The sequence below is a fragment of the Sorghum bicolor genome, chromosome 2 (assembly GCF_000003195.3).
Source record: "Sorghum bicolor cultivar BTx623 chromosome 2, Sorghum_bicolor_NCBIv3, whole genome shotgun sequence".
NCBI classification, from domain to species: domain Eukaryota; kingdom Viridiplantae; phylum Streptophyta; class Magnoliopsida; order Poales; family Poaceae; genus Sorghum; species Sorghum bicolor.
Genome location: NC_012871.2, coordinates 23,165,139 through 23,173,502, shown reverse-complemented (window position 1 = coordinate 23,173,502; position 8,364 = coordinate 23,165,139).

Genomic DNA, 8,364 nt, shown 5'->3' with positions numbered 1-8,364 from the left:
CTAAGTGGGTTGAAGCAATTCCTTTGAAAAAGGTGACATCAGCCAATATGATTGACTTTGTAAAGGAGCATATTGTTTACCGATTTGGTATTCCTCACACAATCACTACCGATCAGGGTACTATGTTTACATCGGGAGAGTTTGATGAGTTTGCAATCGGTATGGGAATTAAAGTTTTAAATTCTTCTCCTTATTATGCTTACGCTAATGGGCAGGACGAGGCTTCTAACAAAGGGATCATTAAACTCATTAAGCATAAAATCAAGGAAAACCCTAGGCGGTGGCATACAATGTTAAATGAAGCCCTTGGTCATATCGGATGACGTGTCATGGTGCGACTAAAGTGTCGCCTTATTAGTTGGTATATGGACACGATGCAGTACTACCTTGGGAGATTAAAACTGGTTCTCGGCGGATATTTTCTCAGGATCAGTTAAATGCCGATGATTACGATATTCTGATGAAGGATGAGTTGGAAGATTTGGCGGGTCATCGGTTGAAAGCTCTAGTTAGCATTGAGGAAAATAAGAAGAGAGTAGCCAGGTGGTATGAAAAGAGGGTAAAAGCCAAAGAGTTTGCTAATGGAGATTTAGTTTGGAAGTTGATTCTACCGATTGGGACTAAAAGTTCAAGGTTTGGTAAATGGTCTCCTAATTGGGAAGGTCCTTATTGGATAAGTCGATCTGCTCCTGGCAATGCATTTATCTTAGAAACCCTTGAAGGGGTTGAATTTCCCAGAGCATTAAATAGAACGTATTTAAAGAAATACTACCCAAGTATTTGGGTTGACGCATAAAAGTTTAAGTGCCGATAACAATCCTATCGGGTGGACAAAATATTAGTGTTTATAAAGAGTATCGATGCAACATACTATAGATAAAGAGATTTACAACTTTAGCAAAGACTGAATGGCCGATATTGCGCGTAGGCGAGTCTGGTTGGCTTCCTCTGTCTCTTTGGTGTCTTCATCGGCTAAGCCCTCTATTGGCTTGAGTTTCTTCTTCATCAAGAGAGCTTTCCGGGCTTGAGTCCCTCTCTTGCTTTGGGCAGCTGACTTTCTTCTTGTGCAGCCTGAGTCAGTGCTTCTTCAACTTGCTTAAGTTTAGCTAGCAGAGCTTCTTTCCTTGCCGATAAGTCTGAGATCTTCTGTTTCAACTCGGCACCTGAGGCTTGTAAACTGCCGATGCTCTTGTGCTTTTCATCGGTAATATGCTTCACTTGCAGCATTTCTTCTTTGAGTTGAGCCTGAGTAGCTCTATCGGCAATACGTTGAGCAGCCTTTTGATATTGGAGTTGGCGGCTTTCTAGATGAGCGGCTTGGATAAGTGTTTCTTCAACATTAGCAGGGACTTGGTCACGGATTGTTTTAAATATAGCCTTTGCTGGATCAGAATCGTCCACCAATTAAGCTGTGTCTTGCCGCAGTAAGTCCAATAGATCTTCCAGCTTGGATCTAACTTCTGCCGATATTGTTCCAAGCGCCAATGAAGAGCTTGCCTCTTCCCCTTCGTCATCAGAGATGTCGATGGCAAAGCAGAATAGGCTATCGGGAGAATCTTGTTCCTAAGGAAAAGGGGAGAGAATGAGTCGATTGGAAGTAAGTATGAATAGAGCAAATCGGTTAAGACAGACAACTTACCTGTTTCAAGGCAATCTCTTGCCTTTGGCTAGAGGATGCAATCTGGGTTATGCCCTGATGAGGATTGGCTAGATCTACCGATGGGATGTCTTTAGCTACGAAATTGATTAATTCTGAGAATATGACAATTTCTTTGCAAATTCATCTGCGGTGAGTTCTTGGAATACAACAACCGATGACGTACCTTGTGCGGAAGCAACGATGATTTGTTCAGGTTCGACGGCCAATGACATACCATGGTCAGACGAATCAATTGTCTGCTCAGGTGCATCGGCCGATTCAGAGGTGTCGGCTGAGGTAACGAAGATGGTATAGCTTTTGGCCACTTCGGCTGGGTTTTGGTGCTTGTTGGGGCCTTTCGCTTGGTATGAGCCTTGGCGACTGTTGGCTGGGGGGCATCGACACTTGACGATTGAGCGCCAGAAGCTCTTGCCGATGCATCAGTTTGTTGCTGCAGAATAGATATATGATATGATATTCAACGAGGTAAATATAAAGTTGAGAAAGTACCTCTGCAGGTTCGTCAGGGGTGATGGTATCTGATGCAGGAGGGGTTGCCGATGATGAGCCATCTGCAGTCGTGATGCCCTGAAAAGTAATGTCAGTACAGTTTGAAATCGGCATGAAATAAAGTAAATAGAATTTTTACCTTGAATGCTTTTGCAAGGGTTGCAGCAGCAACTGATGGAGTGCTTGTTGATCGTTTGGTAGTCATCTTCTTGAAACGGGCTCCTCGATGAGTCAAGGCTGCCAAAGTGGGGGCATTATAACCGATTGGTGAGATCAGAGATACTGGTCGAAGATCGAAAGGCCGCCCACTTTTGCTCATTGCTGGTGCTGGATCATGGACATGTCAAATGAAAGAATTAGTGACCGATAAAGTTAAAAACAGAGAAAGGATTAAGTGTTGGGAGAAAACTTACTGCGTTATCGGGGATAACATGCGCGGAGTCGATAAGGTGCCGATATGTGTGGGCCGATGCTGCGAATAACTGACCTCTCCATTCTTGCCACCATGACTTGTAAGATTCGGTAATAAAAGAAGTCGGCACCCAGGTGGATAGATCAATGTCTGTGGTATCGGCATCGGGAGGAAGTTGAGCTACCTTGATCAAGTCGAGGCTACTGGTGATTGTTTCTCTCGGTTTAATCACATTGGCACAACAAAGCCTGATCGAAAGGCAATTGACGTGCTACTGCTGATGGATTGTAAAACTCATAAGTAACATTAGTGTTCATCCCGCTGCTGAATGTGTTCACTGGAATTGCTCGGGGAGTAATGATGGCCATCATCAAGTCATTATCTTTATTCAGCGCCTCATCGGCGAGATTGAAGAGGAGGGGGAATCTAGACGCTTCATCGATATAGGGCATCTAGGCCCGATGCTCACGAGAAAGGCCATTGTAAAGGGTCTAAAACAATTTGCCGATTTGATTTTCGTTGGCTTCAGTCCTAGGAAGTACTATGATTGCTTCGCCAAAGTTGAGGGGCGGACGGGTTGCCGATTCATCATCTGTGAGTTCATAATCATCGGCAAAGTCGTGTGGAAATTGTTGAGTAAAGAAGTTCCACTGCAGGCGCTTGTGCATATGGGCATTCAGCCACATGTTGTAACACCCAAAATTTGATTTTCAATTAATAGGATTTAATTTGATTTATTTAAGAATTTTTGTGGGCATTTAATTTAGCACCTAAATAATTTTTGTGGAAAATAAAATCTATCATAAGGTTAGGAACATGCTTGTGCATACATGTCAAAATATTCGTTTATTTTACTGTGTGTTTGGTTTTATATCTGGTCAAAATTCTATTTGGAAAATGATTTAGAAAAAAAAAAGAAAAGAGAGGGCTTACCTGCTCTCGGCTGGGCTAGTGGCCGAGGCCCAGTTTTCTTCCCCCTAGCCTGCTCCTCCCCCGCGACCCAGCAGGCGCATCCATCTTCCCCTCGCGCAGCCCAGCAACGGCCCAAACCACGGGCCAAATCCCAGCAGCGCAGGCGCGCCCTCCCCTCTCCCTCTTCTTGCTGACGCCTAGGCCCCACCTCTTTGTTTCACCGACAGGCGGGCCCGCCTAGTCATCCCCTCTATCGAGCCGTCTCCAACCGGACTCGGCCTAGAACATGGCCGTCTCGACCCCGTTATCTCTGTCTGGTGTGAGCCGCTCGAACGCCAAGGCCTTCATAAATACCGAGCCTCTGTGCCACGCCGCCCTCTTTCCAAACCCTAAGCCATAGCAAGCGCCTCGACCGGAGTAAACGCGCAGCCGAACCCAATCTTGCATCAAGCTCCAATCTGCCGCCGTCGTGTCGTTCCTGTTCTCCTCGGCACGAACTAAGGGTCTTGGTGAACTCGCGACCCTCCCCTCTTTCTTCTGGTATAATTCTTTTGTTTTGGGATGCAACAGGTCGCGAGATCGAGGTCTCCGGTGAGGAGCTCGGCCTCACGGCCATGGCGCGGCCATGTAAGTCGTTGCTGACCAGCCGCTTTCTCCCCAGATGAACCTTGAGCCGTCTGATCGGGGATCGATGGCCCAGAACAGAAGATACCCCTTCGGGGGTATTTTGTTGAAGAGACCCTCAGTTTTTCTCTAATACAACCCGCAGTCCCCCTGGTGCCTTTCTTAAATGTGTTTTGTCGTTATGAAAGCGTAAACCGACTCACTATGTTTTAAAATACGTTTTCTATTATTTACAAGTTTACCACTGAATTTATAATGCTTATAAAATACTCATTTTAACTCTGATTTGATCCATTCAAATTGTGTTAGGTTCATATTTACGAGTTCTACATGTTAGTAGTATTATTTCACTGTTTTGAAACTTTTTAATTTTGCAGTAGCATTTAATTAATTATTCTTCTATAGGAAATCTTAGAAAAATCATAACTTCTCCATTTTAATTCTGATTTTCGTGAACTTTACGTTTGTGTGATCGTAGCGCTGTGTAGAATATTTTTATAAACTTTTATATTTGTTTTACCACTGTTTGGTGTATTGTTCTAATTATAGCTTGTTTGCTTTGTGTTTGATTGTCCATTGGAATGCGTGATGTTGATTGATGATCGAGTATAGACGGTGAGCAATACATTGGCGATCAAGGGCAATCTTTTGACGACCAGCAGGAGTTTCAGGAAAGCTTTGATCAAGGCAAGTATAACTTGGGACTATCATTGTTACCTATTCACTTTTAATATAAATATCATATGCATGTGTCCACCTTGATGACCTTAGCAAAATCATAGATGTTTGTTATCTGAATTCCTTGTTACCTATTTGGATATGCATTTGGGTAGTTCTTGCTAGTGCTTGATTATTAATCCGTAATCTTGTAACATAAATAATTGGATATACAATAAACAATAAAATAAGCTTTCTAGCAACTTGAACATAAAGGGTGGAAAAAATTCTAGCTTTTGCTAGATTGATCTTGACCCTCCATAAGGACTTATCCCTTGGCAAAAGCTGGGACAACTCGTACAACCATAAGGGCTATATGGCTCTGGTTTTAGCTCAGTATGAGGAACTTTTTCTAACTTGTTAGCGGTTACCTTAAATGGCGTAAGAATGGCTAGACACGTTGGGTATAGTGCGGTCTCTGTCCGTGTGTATAGGCTGTGTGTTATGTGCCATGGAAGGGGGCTCTATATCTGCCTACCGAGTGAATCTAATGTCCCTAACTTGTTAGATGAAACCTTTGAAAGGCTACATAGTGAACCCTGCCGACCTCCCTAGGAAGGGGGTTAAGAGACTTGCAACCTCGGGCGAAAGGGTAAATCACGACTCATGGGTAAAGATGTACAACCTCTGCAGAGTGTTAAATCTAGTATACTAGTCGTGCCCACAGATACGGACGGCCTAGAAAACTAAGAAATAGATGGACACTGCTAAACATGATTAATGATGATAAATGATGGTTTATTATGTTGTTTATGTGTGTTATTCTTAATTCATGTATACATTGATCATGTGGTTATGAGATTTAATTATGCTACCTTGACATTTGCTATCAAAATATAAATATGCTATCTACATATAAAAGCTAAATGCAGTCAAACCACTGTCAGCTTATTGAGCCTCATGAACCCCTGGTTATACTTGTTGAGTACGATATGTGCTCACTCTTGCTATTTCACAACACCTCAGGATATGTTAATGAAGGTGACTGGAATGAGGACTACCGTTATGAGTACTAGGCTTGGAGTCAACCAGTCAACAGTGTCCCTGTGTGGTGCTTCCATCGAGAGTATCTTTATTTGTTTGAGATTATGTAATAATTATTATTCCACTATGTAATAAACATTGTGATGGTACTATTTGAGATTTATCGACTTATGTGTGCGACTGATTCTGGGGCGCACATGAGTCTTTTATGCACTCTATTTCGTTCTTGAAATTTGGGTGTGACAAATTGGTATCGAAGCTTTGTTGACTGCCGGACGCAATCCTAGTTAGAAATTGGCCATCTTAAGGTTTTGAAATTGCTTAAAATCCTTGTTCTATCAACCTTGATATTTCTTCTATACTATATCCTTTTCATTGCTATTCATCTTCACCTCGTTGCTTATTTTAAAGACTTGTTCTCATCCCCACTCCTTGCTTGATATGCTTTCAGAACTTTTTCTTACCACCTTCTGCGTCATTGAAATAGGAGTTTTAGGATCTTTACCCTTAATAGGAAGAGAACAATAGTACCGCAAGTTGAGTCAATGCTTGAAGTGTGAACCTTTGATGCTTGGTTTGGTTTGTCATTATGCTTATGCTTGATTTGGATCTTTATAATGAGTGTAATGATCTTGTGGATTTTCTCTATGATTTCATTTAGTTTATAGGCCTAAGGCATAAGGATTAATGAACTAAATAGTTGAGTTTGGTAAAAATTCTGTTTCTGTCACTTGCTGGTTTCTGGAGCAGTCTACAATAATTCTGATATACTCAAATTCAGTTCATGCAAAGTTTATTAAATTTTTTTGGGAACAACTAGACTTCATTATCTTTCCAATGCCGCAAGAATGACAGTATTATCTATTATGAGCTGTGAGATATAACTGTGCAAAGTTGAGGTTTCTGCGCAGTCTGGGATTCTGGAACAGTTTCGGTTATGCTCAGTTTTTACTAGTTTAATTACAGAATCTGTTAATATGATCTAACGAAAGTTGTAGATAATGTCTTTATCTTTCCAACGATATACAGAATGACTCCTTTTGAGTTCTGGAACTAGAGATATGACTGATTTTCCAAACTGCTGATATTGGATATCGCCCAGAAAAAAATTCAGATTCAATTATCTCTTGCATTAATCATGTTGGATATTACTGAGAGTTGTTTCTGTGCTTTGGACTACAGATGGCAGCAAGAGGCTGAGGCAGAGGTCGTGGTAGGGGTGCTAATGCCCCAATCCCAGTGGAGGCACTATTTGATTGGGCATAAGAGTGACATATACACTGATCATAAGAGTTTTAAATATATTTTCACCTAGACAGATCTGAATTTGAGGCAACATCGATGGTTGGAATTGATAAAGGATTATGATTTGGAAGTGCACTACCATCCTGGTAAGGTGAACATCGTGGCCGATGCACTTAGTAGAAAGAAATATGCTAATGAGCTTCGGGCGACACCAGAGTCTGATGAGTTGTGTGCTGAATTTGCACATTTGAATCTAGGCATTATTGTTAATGCTATGGAAATAGAAGTAACTCTAACCTTAGAGAAAGAGATATTGAAAGGTCAGTTAGAGGATGAGAAACTGAAGGAGATAGCTCAGAATGTGGTGTTAGGAAAGGCACCAGGATTCAGAATAGATGACCATGGTACACTCTGGTTTGGGAAAAGGATATGTGTTCCTAAAGTGAAGGCTATTCGTGATATGATTCTACGAGAGGCCCATGAATCAGCTTATTCTATTCACCCTGGTAGTACAAAGATGTACCTAGATCTCAAGGAGAAATATTGGTGGTATGGATTAAAGAGGGATGTAGCTAAATATGTTGCTTTGTATGATACTTGTCAGCGAGTGAAAGCTGAACACCAGAGGCCAGCTGGACTGTTGCAACCAATGAAGATTTCTATATGGAAGTGGAAGTAGGCATGGATTTCATAGTGAGTTTGCCTCATACACATATAGGATATGATTCAATATGGGTGATAGTGGATCGATTGACTAAAGTTGCTCACTTCTTGCCAGTCAAAACCACTAATTCAGGAGCTCGATTAGCAGAATTATATATGGAGAGGATAGTTTGTTTGCATGGAGTGCCTAAGAAGATTGTATCTAATAGAGGAACCCAGTTCACCTCTACTTTTTGGAAGAAAGTGCATGATTCTCTGGGTACAAAATTGAACTTTAGTACAGCTTACCATCCTCAGACAGATGGACAGACAGAGAGGATCAATCGGATACTAGAAGATATGTTGAGAGATTGTGCTTTGCAGTTTGGAACCAGTTGGGATAAGAGTTTGCCTTATATAGAGTTTTCCTACAACAACAGTTATCAGCAAAGTGTTAAAATGGCACCGTTTGAGGCACTGTATGGTCGTAAGTGCAGAACACCTTTGTTTTGGAATGAAACCGGAGAGACTCAGGTGTTTGGCCCAGATGTGCTTAGAAATGCAGAACAACAAGTACGGACTATTCGTGATAATCTGAGAGTTGCTCAGTCTCGCCAGAAGAGCTATGTAGATACACGTAGGAGAGAACTAGCTTTTGAGGAAGGTGATTATGTCTATT